The sequence below is a fragment of the Sprattus sprattus genome (assembly GCF_963457725.1).
Source record: "Sprattus sprattus genome assembly, chromosome: 12".
NCBI lineage: Eukaryota > Metazoa > Chordata > Actinopteri > Clupeiformes > Clupeidae > Sprattus > Sprattus sprattus.
The window spans coordinates 27982019-27995957 of record NC_137910.1 but is presented as its reverse complement, the minus strand read 5'-3'; positions in this window follow the sequence as shown (position 1 = coordinate 27995957).

Below are 13939 nucleotides of genomic sequence, written 5' to 3'. Positions count from 1 at the left end.
ACACTGACAAAAAAAGGAGGCAATTAGCGTCACTTCTTCCTAAAGAGTATTTTTTTCTCCTCTAACCTTTACACAACTATTTATGTCAAAGGATTTGTCACCTCCACTGTGAGGCCTTCACAGCTTTTCAAAACACACAATAGGAAAAAAGAAAGGGGGAAAAAAAGCCTCCAATCCTCCACTGAGGATTTGGACCCTTATATAACTCCCAATTATCAAAACTTCTCCAAGCAGCTTCTCAGCCTCTCTGCACTGTTTATATGACTCACAAAATATCTCCTACTGAACTGTGTATAATGCCAGGGTGCCCACATGACCACTGCTGAGGCTCTTGCTACTTTCTGCCCCACTGAGTCAAGCATAATAGGTATCTTGAAGGCTCCAGGCTCAGACCAGCTATGTTAACAAAGCCTCGGTGTCTTGCAGGAGGAGCGTGTTTTATAGGAAGTTGCCAAAAACTCATTTTCAGGAGCACTCAGGGATTTGGGTAGGATGCTTTGCCTGCACGGTGCCATGGCAGGGTTTAGATAGCACTGGCGCAGGGGGATTTGCTGCTGCCTTGAGTTTAAAATAACAACATGAATGGTGCCCAAAAGAAATAGAAAATGCCTTTCAAAACATATGGGCTTAATCCATACTATACTATGTCACTTACATGTATCAGGGCACCTTATTTTTTCCAATTCAATTACCATCAAGCTATTCAAAATAGGATAAGAATAACATTACTACATATTTAATTGATTCTTGATAGGCAAGTTTATAAGATAAATCACACTGTGTAACATAGAGGCATACAATAGAATGACTTGGACACCTCAACCCAAACCCAAGCCTGTCTTTGGAGAAAAAACACACACACACAAACACACACACACAAGTGAGAACCCTCTTTTTCTGACACACCCCATCCTCCCCCTCTCTGCCCGTGTCACTTTCTCCCTGGTTCTTCTTCAGCCCCACGTAAATGTACCTGTTTACCTGTTGGGTGGTCTTGAGCTTAGCTAAAAGAAAACCCCATGCCCTGCAGATCTAAGTCTAGAGTAGCCGCTAATCCGATTTCAGGAAACAGCCAAGCCACCCTCTGGCTTCCCAGCTTACTACTGCTGTGAGGAGGACCTGTGCTGGGCGGGGGAGAAGAGAGAGGGTGGGGAAGAATGGTGGAGGGGGAGGCGGGGGGTTACTGCATCATTCAACAAATATTCCAAAGCTAGTCTGTGGGACCACCTAACCTGTGGCTTTTATTGCTGACCCCGTAATGAGGGAGGGGTGAATATTACCTTTTCACTGGCTGCACTTTCTTAAATACGCTTCTGCCCTCACAGGGACATTACAGTGACCAAATATAAGGCCAGGCTTCAGGGAGCCCAGGCTTATCTAGCCTCTGAAAGTATGTGAGACATGCCAGGGAACAAAGGGCCGTCTCACTGCCACAGAGCCGGGTGAGGGGATCTCTTTCAGCAGCCACAGATTGCCCTGTGTTTGCTTAATTGACAGACCCTGGCCAGGTTTGACAGAAATGACATGCAGCTGCTCTGGGCCCTGGCCACGCAGGTAGACCACCTTTCAGCAGGGAAATTGTCTCAGAGCCACTCAGTGCATGGAGGTCCCCGGGCCCAAGGCCCCTCCTGCTTCTCCATTTCTAAAATGGCCCCATATCTGGATCAAAGTTGCCAATAATTATATTTTTACCTGAATACAAAGAAACTGACATGTTGGCATCATCAGTGCTAAAAACTAGGATGCTAGGAGACAGCAAATTGTTATTTAATGTAATTGTTTCTAATATTTCTAGCAGGTTTTCATAGTGGGCATGTATGTTGTCATATTACTTCTAAGTTTAACAGAGAAGACTGTGCTGCTGATCAGACAGGACAGGAGTCTGCTGCCCACACTGAGGAAAGCATGGCCTCAACTGGCCAAACACAGGCAATGCAGCTCTCTCAACTCTCCCAGCATACAGACACCATCAGGCCAAGCAGGAATAGCTTTGTTTCTATGCAATTGCAAAATTCTCAAAGAAAAAAAATCAAAAAAGATTTGGCATATTGACACATTCAGCATGTTGCATTAGAACCTCCTAGCCTGAATAAAGGATGGTTAATAGATAAGAGAACATTGCACTCTACCTAAAAAGTGTGTCCAATAAAAAGCTGGCATATCCCTCTAGCCTAATGAGCTTGTATAATATCAGGAGCCTTCAGCCTTCAGAGCAGCCCAGAGGGGAGCAGTGAGCGTGTTGTATCAGTGATGCTCCCATGTGTACTGTCAAACGCCTGCAGACCCACGGGGCCCTCCTTTCAGCAGGGAATACAGCCGGCCATACGGCATCTGTCGCCAGCACTCAAATCACGCATGACACCGCTTCCTCCTCCAACCGTCCTGCACTGTAGAAGGACCAGGAGGGGTGTCACACCAAGACATCAGTGTGTGTCTCTCTCTGTGTGTGTGTGTGTGTGCGTGCGTGCGTCCGTGCGTCCGTGCGTGTTGTGTGTGTGTGTGTGTGTGTGTGTGTGTGTGTGTGTGTGTGTGTGTGTGTGTGTGTGTGTGTGTGTGTGTGTGTGTGTGTGCGTGTGTGCGTGCGTGCCTGCGTGTGTGTGTGTGTGTAACAAAGAGGAATAAGAGTGAGACACAGAGTGAGAAAGAGAGAGGCTGACGAAGGACTTCAGCCCTTCCCAGTGTCCCATGGCTACCTGCTTAACAACAGTGCACTCAATAAACAGGCCTCCTCTCTATCTATCTGTCCTCCATTGATGGCTCATCAGCCCTCCACTGGCCACAGATGACCTTGATCCTCTGCTGTGCCCACGCTGGGGAGGGGGGCGATAAAGCAGCAATAAAGAGGGCATCTCTGGCCACTAAAAGCTCCCCCTTCCTTTTTAAATTACAAACAAAGGTAAATAACATGTGAGCACAAATGGGGAGAACAGGCTATTTTCTCTGTTGCCCAGGCTGTCTGAGGCAATCCCTGCAGGGAGCTGATCTTTATTACCTGTGCCCGAGAATCACAGCACAGTAATGGCCACTCCTGGAAATCAATAATCTACAATTTTATGGATGGGGATAGAAAGCAAATAGAAAACAGTTTTGAAATGGTATTTATTTATTTTTTGTTTTACTCTGTTTTTACTAGTCGAACTAGTAGTGTGTGTGTGTGTGTGTGTGTGTGTGTGTGTGTGTGTGTGTGTGGGGGGGGGGGGGGGGGGGGGGGTGGAGCAGAGTAGTCAATAGAATACAGAAAACAGACAAATGCATCTACGTAAAACCATTAATCAATCAGCTGTTATGAGTTTCCTGAAAGGAACAAATATGAATAATAGCCCACTGTACATTGAGAAAACATCAATCTTCAAAATTAAAATAAAAAATAACTTAACCAACTATCCTGGGCCTGAGTTAATCACCCCGTCATCTGCATTTAATCACACACTCCGGTACACAAACAAGAATATCAAACGCAGAGGATGCTGTCAGTTAGTTAAGTTCACGATACATATTAAAATAAAGAAAACAACAACAAAAATAACAAATAACAAACAAACAAATAACATTAACAAAGAACATTATAGACGTATCGCCTCAATGTTATAACTCAGACTGTAGACAGATCTGCCAGGTACCCCCCACCACCTGGTGTGCTATTCTGGCTACACTCACACTTTGATAGATAAGTACCCAGCAAGATTCTCACACTCCTATTTTACACCTCGAGTGACAAATGAACAGAATAATTGAATGAACGGTCACTGATAACTGCAGTTCTTTAACACAGGTAGCTCCTTTTTTACATTGACATTTGCTTATAGGAGGCTAACTGTAGAAATTAGCTTATTTCAAATTTAAGGAAAGAGAAGATGAGCAAATGGACGATGTCTGGAGGTGAAAGCATTTGGGTTGGGTCTCCACCAGCAGACTGCTTCTCACCATGCTTCACCAGTCCCCAGTGAACTCGGGTGAGAGGCTGGATCTTGGTCGCTTTACTCATCACAGTCATTTGCCAACTCTTTGCCACTGATTGTTTTTCAGCCTGGAGGTGAATATTACATGCTCGGTTACCAGCTGAAACCATGCAGTGCGCTGTGTCTACCCCTTCACTAGACACCAGACGACTGCTGACTCACTGGAGTTAAGACACACTGGACACACTAGAAACTGCTAATCCTAAATGGGTGAGGTGTGTTAGTGTATGTGTTTGTGTGAGAGAGTGAGTGTGTGTGTGTGTGTGTGTGTGTGTGTGTGTGTGTGTGTGTGTGTGTGTGTGTGTGTGTGTGTGTGTGTGTGTGTGTGTGTGTGTGTGTGTGTGTGTGTGTGTGTTTGTGTGTGTGTGTGTAAGTGCATGTGTGTGTTTGTGTGAGAGAGTGAGTCTCTGTGTGTGTGAGGAGTTAAATCAAATGTATAAAATAAGATGATGCATTATGTAGAGAGATTACAGTGGCTAATTTGCTAGACTAGGGGCACAGCTCATTCACCAGGTGGAAGGACACATGGAAAAATTCTGAAATAAATCTAATGCAACAAGGGCCTGTATTCAAACTGACATGATAACCAGCAGAGGATGTATTATGCATAATGGTTGACAAAGTTAAGCTATAATAGAAATCTCTGTAAAATATTCTATTCAGTATTCTATTTAGCTTCTTCAGATTACTTAGCTATTCTTTAGTCCCTCTGGACCTATAGCTTTTACTGGTCAATTTGTCAAATATTGTTTTCTTTTGTTTTTCTATACAAATTAATGTCTCAAAGGAAATGAAATGCATATAGCAACCAAACAAAAGCAACACATGTTTGTACGGAACTTGGAGTTGACTATTCCATCATACTCCCTAAGCTCATGTTAGATTGCTAAATAAATTGTTATCCAGTGAAATCCTTGTCATATCTGGTTTAGTGCCAGCCCCATTTCTCCAAGCGACCTGTCTTTGCCACACACAAAGAAAAACAGATAGAAAGAGAGAGAGGGGGGGGGGAGGGGTAAGAGAGAAAGGTAAAGTTTGGAGAGTCGCCCCTTTGGACCTCCCATTTGGACACAAGAGAGGTCGCAACCTTCCTCTTTCTGTTTCCCAAGGCTGTTGGGCTAATGAAGTAACAACAAACTGGGCCGCCGGCTAATTTGGAGTGGCACTTCCTGGCCCTTTTTGGCCCGCAGAGATGTGTTTCATTTTCCCTTATCAGCGCTTCAGTCATGTGGCTCTCCGCATGGACGCCCCTGTCTCCCCACATCGCAGCGCTAATGGAAACTTGGTTAATGTCATTAATCTGTGGACTAAGACATGTACTAAACACACATCGGGCTATTTGTGCTGGGAAAGGGAGGCGCGAGAAGCAGGTTGGACTTCCAGGGTGTTTGGAGAAGTGACAATAACAAGATTCATCATCTTTCATTCGTTTACTGACTGTTTGTATACACATCAAGCACATATGAAGCACTTGTGCTTTGACATCTGACTGAAGTGCATGTGATGCTGGGTGAAAATGTAAACCTCTTTATTCTGCAGGAATCAGTTTGTCCGACAATTCTAAGTAACAATTCTAAGTAAACTATACATTTTTTTGGTCTAATAATTGTATGAATGATGTGCAACACGTGTTAGGGTCCAAGATGTCCGAACAGATGTGCGTGTGATAAACAGGGACTGCCGATGTTTATGTGTTTCCATAGCAGAGCAGTCTCTCGAGCATGACCATTCAAATTTTCAAATGAATACTGCCTTTAAATGAATACTGCCTCAAAATGAAAACGGCCTCTAAATGTCACTGAGTTGTCATTTACTACTTCTCATGACAGGCTGACAAGGAGATTCAGGGAGGAAAAGAGGGAGTGTGGGAAATAGAAGAGGGGAAGATACAGAGAGTTGGATGGAGGAAACCCTCACGTTCTTGATGAAGTGAAAATTTTTGTAGAGTCATTGTCAGTATTTTTTGTATAGTTTATAGAGTCATTGTTAATTAGATGACAGAAAATTGTTTTAAAACTAGAATAATAAAATGTTGTTAAAATATGAAAAAGACTACTTGGACTACTGTGTCTGGCTGCCAGACAAAGGGACGTTCCCTCCTTATCATCGTTTAAGACAAGAGCTGGGAAGTTAATCCACTTTGGAGATGTGTCAGGTGATTCAGTTAGGAGCCTCTAATTAACAGCGTCATTCACACATTCCCTCAACTCCATGAATGGACACTCTGGCTTAGATGTCATATAGCTCCATTCATAGAGGGGAAAAACACGGATGGAGGGAGGGAGGGAGGCTCAGCTGGGAGAGATGGGTAACCTAGGGGACATTTTCTTTTGTGTGACGTTAAGCTTTTGGGGCCAGATGCCAGCAGGCTTACCCCGTCGCTGGCTGCCCATGTGTTTCTGCTTCCTCCCACACAGAGTCATTAGGAAGATCTTAATGGTTTGGAGGTTTATTAGTGTCCAAGAAAAACCTTCAGATGTCACTTTAATGAGAGAGGATTCTGAAGACAGCTTGTGTGGCAATGTCACCCATTCCACAGAAATCCTTGTTTGGGCACAAGTGAAAGGAGCCGAGCCAGCCCTGAAGCTCCTGCTGTCTGACTGAAGGCAGTCTAGACCTATGGCCTGAGACTAAATAGATCATTTGACCCTGGCAGAGCATTAAATCGACAATGATTATCTGCTTAAAATGCCACACATACACAACTTCTCTGTCCTACATATCTGTCCCAGCAACAACCCGCCCACACCCACCCCCACCCCCCTACACACACACCTCCCCCAAAAAATGCCCCATATGAAAGCTAGCTCCAAATTATTTTCAGAGAGAAATGTATTCTGAACATATCCTGTGCTCATTCATGCAGAATCTAAAATCCTAGATTATTTCTTGCTTGGTTAACTCACATCCGGTCGCCTCATTCAGAAAGCCACTGTAATGTTGCCATTAGTTATGCTTCTCTGGTGGCCAAAAGATGAATCCAGAGGTCCCAGCATCCAGCAAATGTATAAACGAATGGCAGAGGGAGATAAAAAGACTAACAGATATAAAGAAGGGGCCAGTTCACTGGTAGAGCACTACAGAAAAAGGCAATTAACCAACATGAGAATGACATAAATCACTGTCAAAGGGGCTCATTTTTAGAATGTGGTTTATTAAATAACATTATTTGTATACACACAAGTACACATACACACACACTTCTTAAAAAACGAACCTAGGAAACAACCATTTATTTTACAAATATGTGTCTGTGACAGAGAGAGAGAGAGAGTGTGTGTGTGCGTGTGTGTAGAGAGAATAAAAAGGTTTTTCTGCTGATCGCTCCTTTAAACAGAAATCCCTATGACACATACATTAAATATAAATGCATCAGCACTTAGACAAATTAAAATAAAATTATAAATATAAAATATATCTTAGGTTTATTCGAATACATGGCATTGTTTCATGGCATAGTCCCTTAAAACATGCTTTAGCCTAGCCACAAGGAAACAACTGGGAAGGGTCAGGTATTTGTAAACAGTAGTTGTATTAATGATCAATCATCCACAATGATCCTTCACTCCTCTAACAACATGTCCTCAATGATGTCATTTTCAGCTCTGTCCCACTATATAGCGTCACAGTTTGGAAACTGCTTCACTATGTTGTAATTAAATAACCCTGTACAACAGAGGCAATTTGAGAGTGTGTTCAAAATTTGTGGGCATTTTCGGTTTGGACTCAAACCACTGCACAGAAGTACTGCCCGTTTTTCTTGCAGCAAAATTGCATCTGGTGGCAACAAAGCGAAACGGCAAGCTTTATTTTCCACCGACAGTAATACCGGCATACCTTTGGCACAGAAACCCAATGCCTCATACACACTCGTGGCAGGTCAGTCAATGGAACAAAGTTAGAGGAATGGAATACAGTGAGAGAACAAAGCCCACACACTGGAGAGCTGAGATGAGTGGAGAGAAGAGGAGAGAGTGGGATTCCATCCCAATGCACAGTATGTAAGTTTGTGGTGGACAAAAATGTGGTCAGGCTTTATCTTTTTAATGCTGTGCTCTGCTGACATAGTGATTTGTATGTGGTCCTTCCCTATAGTATAAAAACACCACATGTGATTCAAGGGTCTTCCACAGGGTCAAGCTGATAGGAATGTAGCTTATTAATTTGACCAAACTAATCCTACTACTGGTATTATGTAGAAAGTGTTAAACATACCACAAACCTTCATCAGGTAGGTGCTTTAAAACTAAAATACACTAGTACCTGTCCATATAAAGGCTTTTAATGGGATTGATGAAGTGGTGTTTATGAGAGTCTATTTCCCAGATATGCTTTAAGTTCAAATGCACAGATACAAATGTATCATGTACTAGAATTAAGTATTGGGTCATATAATCTTGGTCATTTGTAAGGTTACTATCCTGCCTAAGTCCTGTGTCCTCCATCTAGCAGATTTTGTACCAGTTGTTCAAAGATTAACCTTATTCATCTCCAGAAAGTAACTGGTAGGTCTAATTGGTGGATTATTTCATTTAGAGATACAGATACTTATGTGTGCATGCACAGTATGTACTGTTTATAGTTCATCATTGTTCATTTGTTATATTATTGTACAATGCTATATGACATGATAGGCAAGTTTGGGGAAAGAAACGGCATCATGTTATGGGCCATGTGATACTCTTAAACGTGATAAAGTGATACACTTCGCACTTTTTGATACCTTCAAATCAGACTAAATGCCCAAATGCCTCTCCTGAAGGTTGCTTCAGGTAATGACAAAGATGCACTTTCATACAGAACTGTGACTGGAAGAAGAGGAAAAAACAGGTCCTGGGTGAGGTGAACAATACCATGGCTCATCCACCTACTGGGGACATTTGACTTTCTCTATTTAATCCTGCACTGATCACAGCGGATCTGAGTTACTATCTGATCCACATCGCTATTAATATAATTTTGATTGAATTGGCTATGGCTATGGTTATTGTTATGGCTATGGCAATGTCCCAAGGGTCAGATAGAATCCGATGGGCCTGTTCCAAGCCACAACAGAGGCAATGGATGTGAGTTTAGCAGAGACAGGCTACAGCTACCCAATTCATGCTTATCAGGCAAACATACAACTGCCTCTGTTGGTTGATCCTGACACCATGTCCTAAGAAAATTATTTCCCTGGGAATCCATTGGCCTATACACCAACCTACCATAGTGAGATTAGGATTTTTTTTTTGCTAATTATTTTAAAGCTCTTACTGCCAACTATTTACAAGGGTAAAATACAATATAATTACAAGGAATACATAAAGACCCTATAAAGCATTTTAGTAATTGCTATGTATTTTAGATTTTCATATCATTCAAACTGAAAAAGTACTAGAAATTAATATTTTCCATTGGTGTCTGTGGTAAAAACACTTGTGAGCTAGCTAGATATATTTTTTTTATTTCAATATTGTTGTTTTCCTTCAGCCTCTTGCAGCAAAAGTTCAAATGTTAAAAACATGTGTTGAAACCAAAGTGCAGCTATTAAAGATTTCTGCAATTTTTTTTTTTTTTAGAGTATTCTTTAGACTGACGAAATGATCAACCACAGTGACAAATCTCAGTCTATGGGATACACAGAAGTAACCAAAGGGAAATGGGCAGACCTTCCGCAACAGCTGTTTTTACCGAGGGGAGTCCTCCCACTGTTGAGAAGTCTCACACATCACCCAAAAGCCCTGGACATCACCCATGAAACGTCCCAGTGAGTCTTCCTGTACCAGCTCTGGGCCCAGAGAAATATGGTAAAGGCAGGTTCCATGATTTCTTCATACAAGTTCATAGATACATAAAGACATTATGGAAGAATTAAGTAAGGTGTCAGAGAAAAGAACCGGAGGAACATCATTGGCATTATCATAAAGAGATAAGGTCCTATTGATCTGTGCTGTGGAAGAAAGCTACAGTATTGACAGAAAGACAGAATGTGCTGGGGAGCCATCCGTCAGATAAGTTGCATGATCACTCAGAAACACTGGGCTCGTCCCATCACCTTTATACATGGAGTCTCTTCATTTCCCCCAGATCAATGTTAATGTAGAGTGGCTTCCACATGATGGATGCAACATGCAGGTTAACCTATTGACTGCTTAACAGCAGAGAGCAACACATTCAAGAGCCAGAGATTCCTTTTGCACTTGCAGTGCTTACTTTTGCAAATGTTTTTCAGTAAGACAAATAAAACATTGTCATGCTTCAAATTAAATGAAGTATTGTAAATCATATTGATTGCTTTAAAACAATGTTATACTGTAGATACTATAGGATCAAATGAATTTCCCTTGAGAATTTATTGTTGAAGTCGTTATCTTTTATCCTCTCACAGTGCAAAAATCTGATTCTCAGTCATGTTTGACATGGCTATATGAGATGCTGCATCATCAGTGGACTAGTGTCCTCTGTAAATGCATTGCGCTGTGCTATCCTATCCATACTATCCCATCCATACTGGACTAGTGTCCTCGAATGTAAATGTGTTGCACTGTGCACTGTATTTATAGTAGAGGACACTAGTCCAGTATGGATAGGATAGTATGGATAGGATATATCCATACTATCCTATCCATACTGGACTAGTGTCCTCTACTATAAATACGTTGCACTGTGCTATCCCATCCATACTATCCCATCCATACTGGACTAGTGTCCTCTACTGTAAATGCGTTGCACTGTGCTGCTACCCCATCCATACTATCCCATCCATACTGGACTAGTGTCCTCTACTGTAAATGCGTTGCACTGTGCTATCCCATCCATGCTGGACTAGTGTCCTCTACTGTAAATGCATTGCACTGTGCTATCCTATCCATGCTTGCACAGGCTGCTCAGGGAGGGGAAGAGTGAAGAGCCTAGTAAGTGCCCATTTCCCTGAGACAGGATCTGACTAGAAGCCAGACGGACAGGCAACCATGGCATGGTAGGAGGCCGGATAAGCAGGCTCTGTTGCTTTGATACAGCTCCAAACTCACAAGCTTGACTTGCTGACCTGAAAACAGGGCAGGAGTGTGCTGGTGTGTAACCCTATTGCATTTTTTTTATTTTTTTTGTATTTCACTGGAGTAACTATTGTTATTGAGACAAGAGGAATTTTGTATTTAAATCTACTCACTAATATGAAGTGTTGGTTACAGATAGACTAAGAATAAAGAGTTATAATTATCTGTATTGCCGGCATACATATAGTATATTTTAATTTTAAATAATGAGTTTTACACAAGAATACAAAGTAAAAAGAGACACTCCAAAACGTATTTTAATATAATATATAGAATAATGAAAGAATGAACGAGACTAATTCAAAAAGAAAATAGAACTTTGTGTTAAGTATTCTGCATATTCAATTACCGAGCAGATCTGAACAAATCCATTCTCTTCCAGTAGAGACAAAAAAGTGTTGATTTGATTTTTTTTGGCACACGAGTGATTTAATCCAAGATATCAAATGAACTTGCGCTATTACATTTTTGACGCAATAATACACAATCACAAGGCAAATGTAATAACTTTAAATATGAATTAAATGTGAAGTCGCTGTGTCTGAACTGCAAATCAAACATTAATAAAATAATTAGGAAAGGTTCCATTAGAAAGCTCATGGTATTATTGACTAAAGTTGAGAAAAAAGGTAATTAATGTGGCAGTAAATGACTCTGACTCAGTTTAGTCTGTCTAACGAGGGAGAGGAAATTATTCATCAGAATTTAGTCAACCCCCATAGTCCCCCATCTAATGAAAATCTCTTTAGAAGGTATACAATACACACCGCACATGGTGACCTGCATTTGTTGCGCCAAAGGCTTGAGAGTAGCACAATAAAGGTGAAACTCTCGCATATTTCTGTGTTTAATACCCTTAGAAAACTTTTAACGCAAAACCTAATTTTCTCAACAGAATGTACATTTACACTCAATTACATCTGCAAAAACCTATAATGAACTTAGATATGCACCTGCTTTGTTGCATCTACTGCTCTCAAGTGGTAATAAATATAAATTATTTCTCAGCAGGTAATGTAGCTATTCATTTCCAGCAATATCATACCATTGTTTAGATCACAAACGAACCTGACCCTGAGTAATATCAGTTCATATTTTATCATTTAATCCGATTCAGTACTGTTCCAATATTTCCTGAGATATACTCCACTGCAGCTGAACAATGTTTGGCAAATATTTATTTGATTTCTTAAAAGATTGCATCCTTCAAAATAATTAAAAGTGTGAAAGACACTAAAAAAAAAAAATCATTAAATCTGTCTGAGAAAAACAAAACAACAAAACTTTGTGTTTTCAAAGTTAACTCACGTGACTAACAAAGATACTGTAATATGCCAACATGTTGCTTAGTGTCAATACAGTATGGCAAGTCTTTGCACTGTAAGATGCAGGTTTCTGCTGGTTGAGCCTGGAACTCATTGAGGGTGATCCCCTTGGCCTCTACCACACAGGCAGATACGGAGTACGAACTATGTGGAAAGAAGAGGACAAGAAGGCTCTGCCTGATCTTTACATGACTGGGGCAAACAACAGAGAATATGACAGTGGACCAAGAACTATTCGGCAACACATGTACTTTGTGTGAACTGTGAAACCCACCAGCATGTAATACTATGAGCATTCCCCTGATGAACACAAAACTGCTACACAGGCAAGAAGAGGAAATTCAGCTTACTAGGACACTTTATCTCCTCTCACCTGACACATACTGGTATACCACCTCAAACTAATCTTTAAAGTGATTTGTATTGACATATACCTGTCAACTTAATAATTCAATTTTTCTCTCAGAGTGTGAGAGAGATAGTGTGCAGAACACTGTCCTGCAACATCAAATAGTCAAATGTAAAACAGTCCCCTTCTGGTTAGCTTGTAAACACATGCACTTTCAAGAGGTCATTCTGACTCGAGCTCTCATTGCATTCCTTCATTCCATACATATAACCTTTGTATAATGTTCACTAACTGACCAAAGTCACCTGAAATATATGACTCAATGCAGCCATCTAGTGGTACATTAGTTTCCTCGCTGGTGTCAAATAAAAGGTAGGAAACAATTAAATGAAATCTATTTTTATAATCTATTTAGTGAAATCTATTTGAAGTATTTCTGTAAGTTCTCAAATTCTCAATAAAACATAGAAAACAGTGATATTACATTACAGAAAATGTCAATCTAAAATCTACACTGGAATGAATTCATGCCATGTCAAAAATATTCAGGAAAAAATGACACACACACTCACACACCATGGCAGTGTTTTACAAGTTGGTTTCCCTCTAATTACAACATGGCACATGATTAAAAAGTTACAGTTGGATTAAAGACTTTTTTTGAGTTAAGTGCCCAGGACATCCATGCTGGTGATAAGCAAATATGCCATATATCATACATACTACTAAACTGGCCAGAGTACATGGCGCTCAAATGATATAAGCTGAAACACTGACGGTACATTTAGTTTCATATTTTTATCTACGAAATGCTTATTGAGGAGAAGTGGGATTTCGGTACAACTCGTATGTAGTGGTCAAGCCAGTCAGGAAACACCACAATTTACATAATCAACATTCATTGTTCAATAATTGGATGTGTGTAAATATGCACTCACAAAAAGCAACTAATTAACTAACCCATTGTCTTACAATGTGAATTTCCATTGCGCTTGTGCTGTACGTTTCATTGGTCTCTTTTCATCATTGGAAGGTGACTTACTATTGCACTTTGCCCCATAGTCAGGTAGCATAATTACAATGGAGCACAATGAGCAAATGAGTGCATAATAAACTTGTAAAGACATCAAATAAAGGATTTACAGCACAGGAATAAAGAAATGCTGCATAGCTTCTCTTTGATTGAATGTGCATTCAAAGGGGACCTTTAATATCCCTCCTGGGTTAAAAAGATAAATACTTAATATCTTACTGAAATGCCTTTTC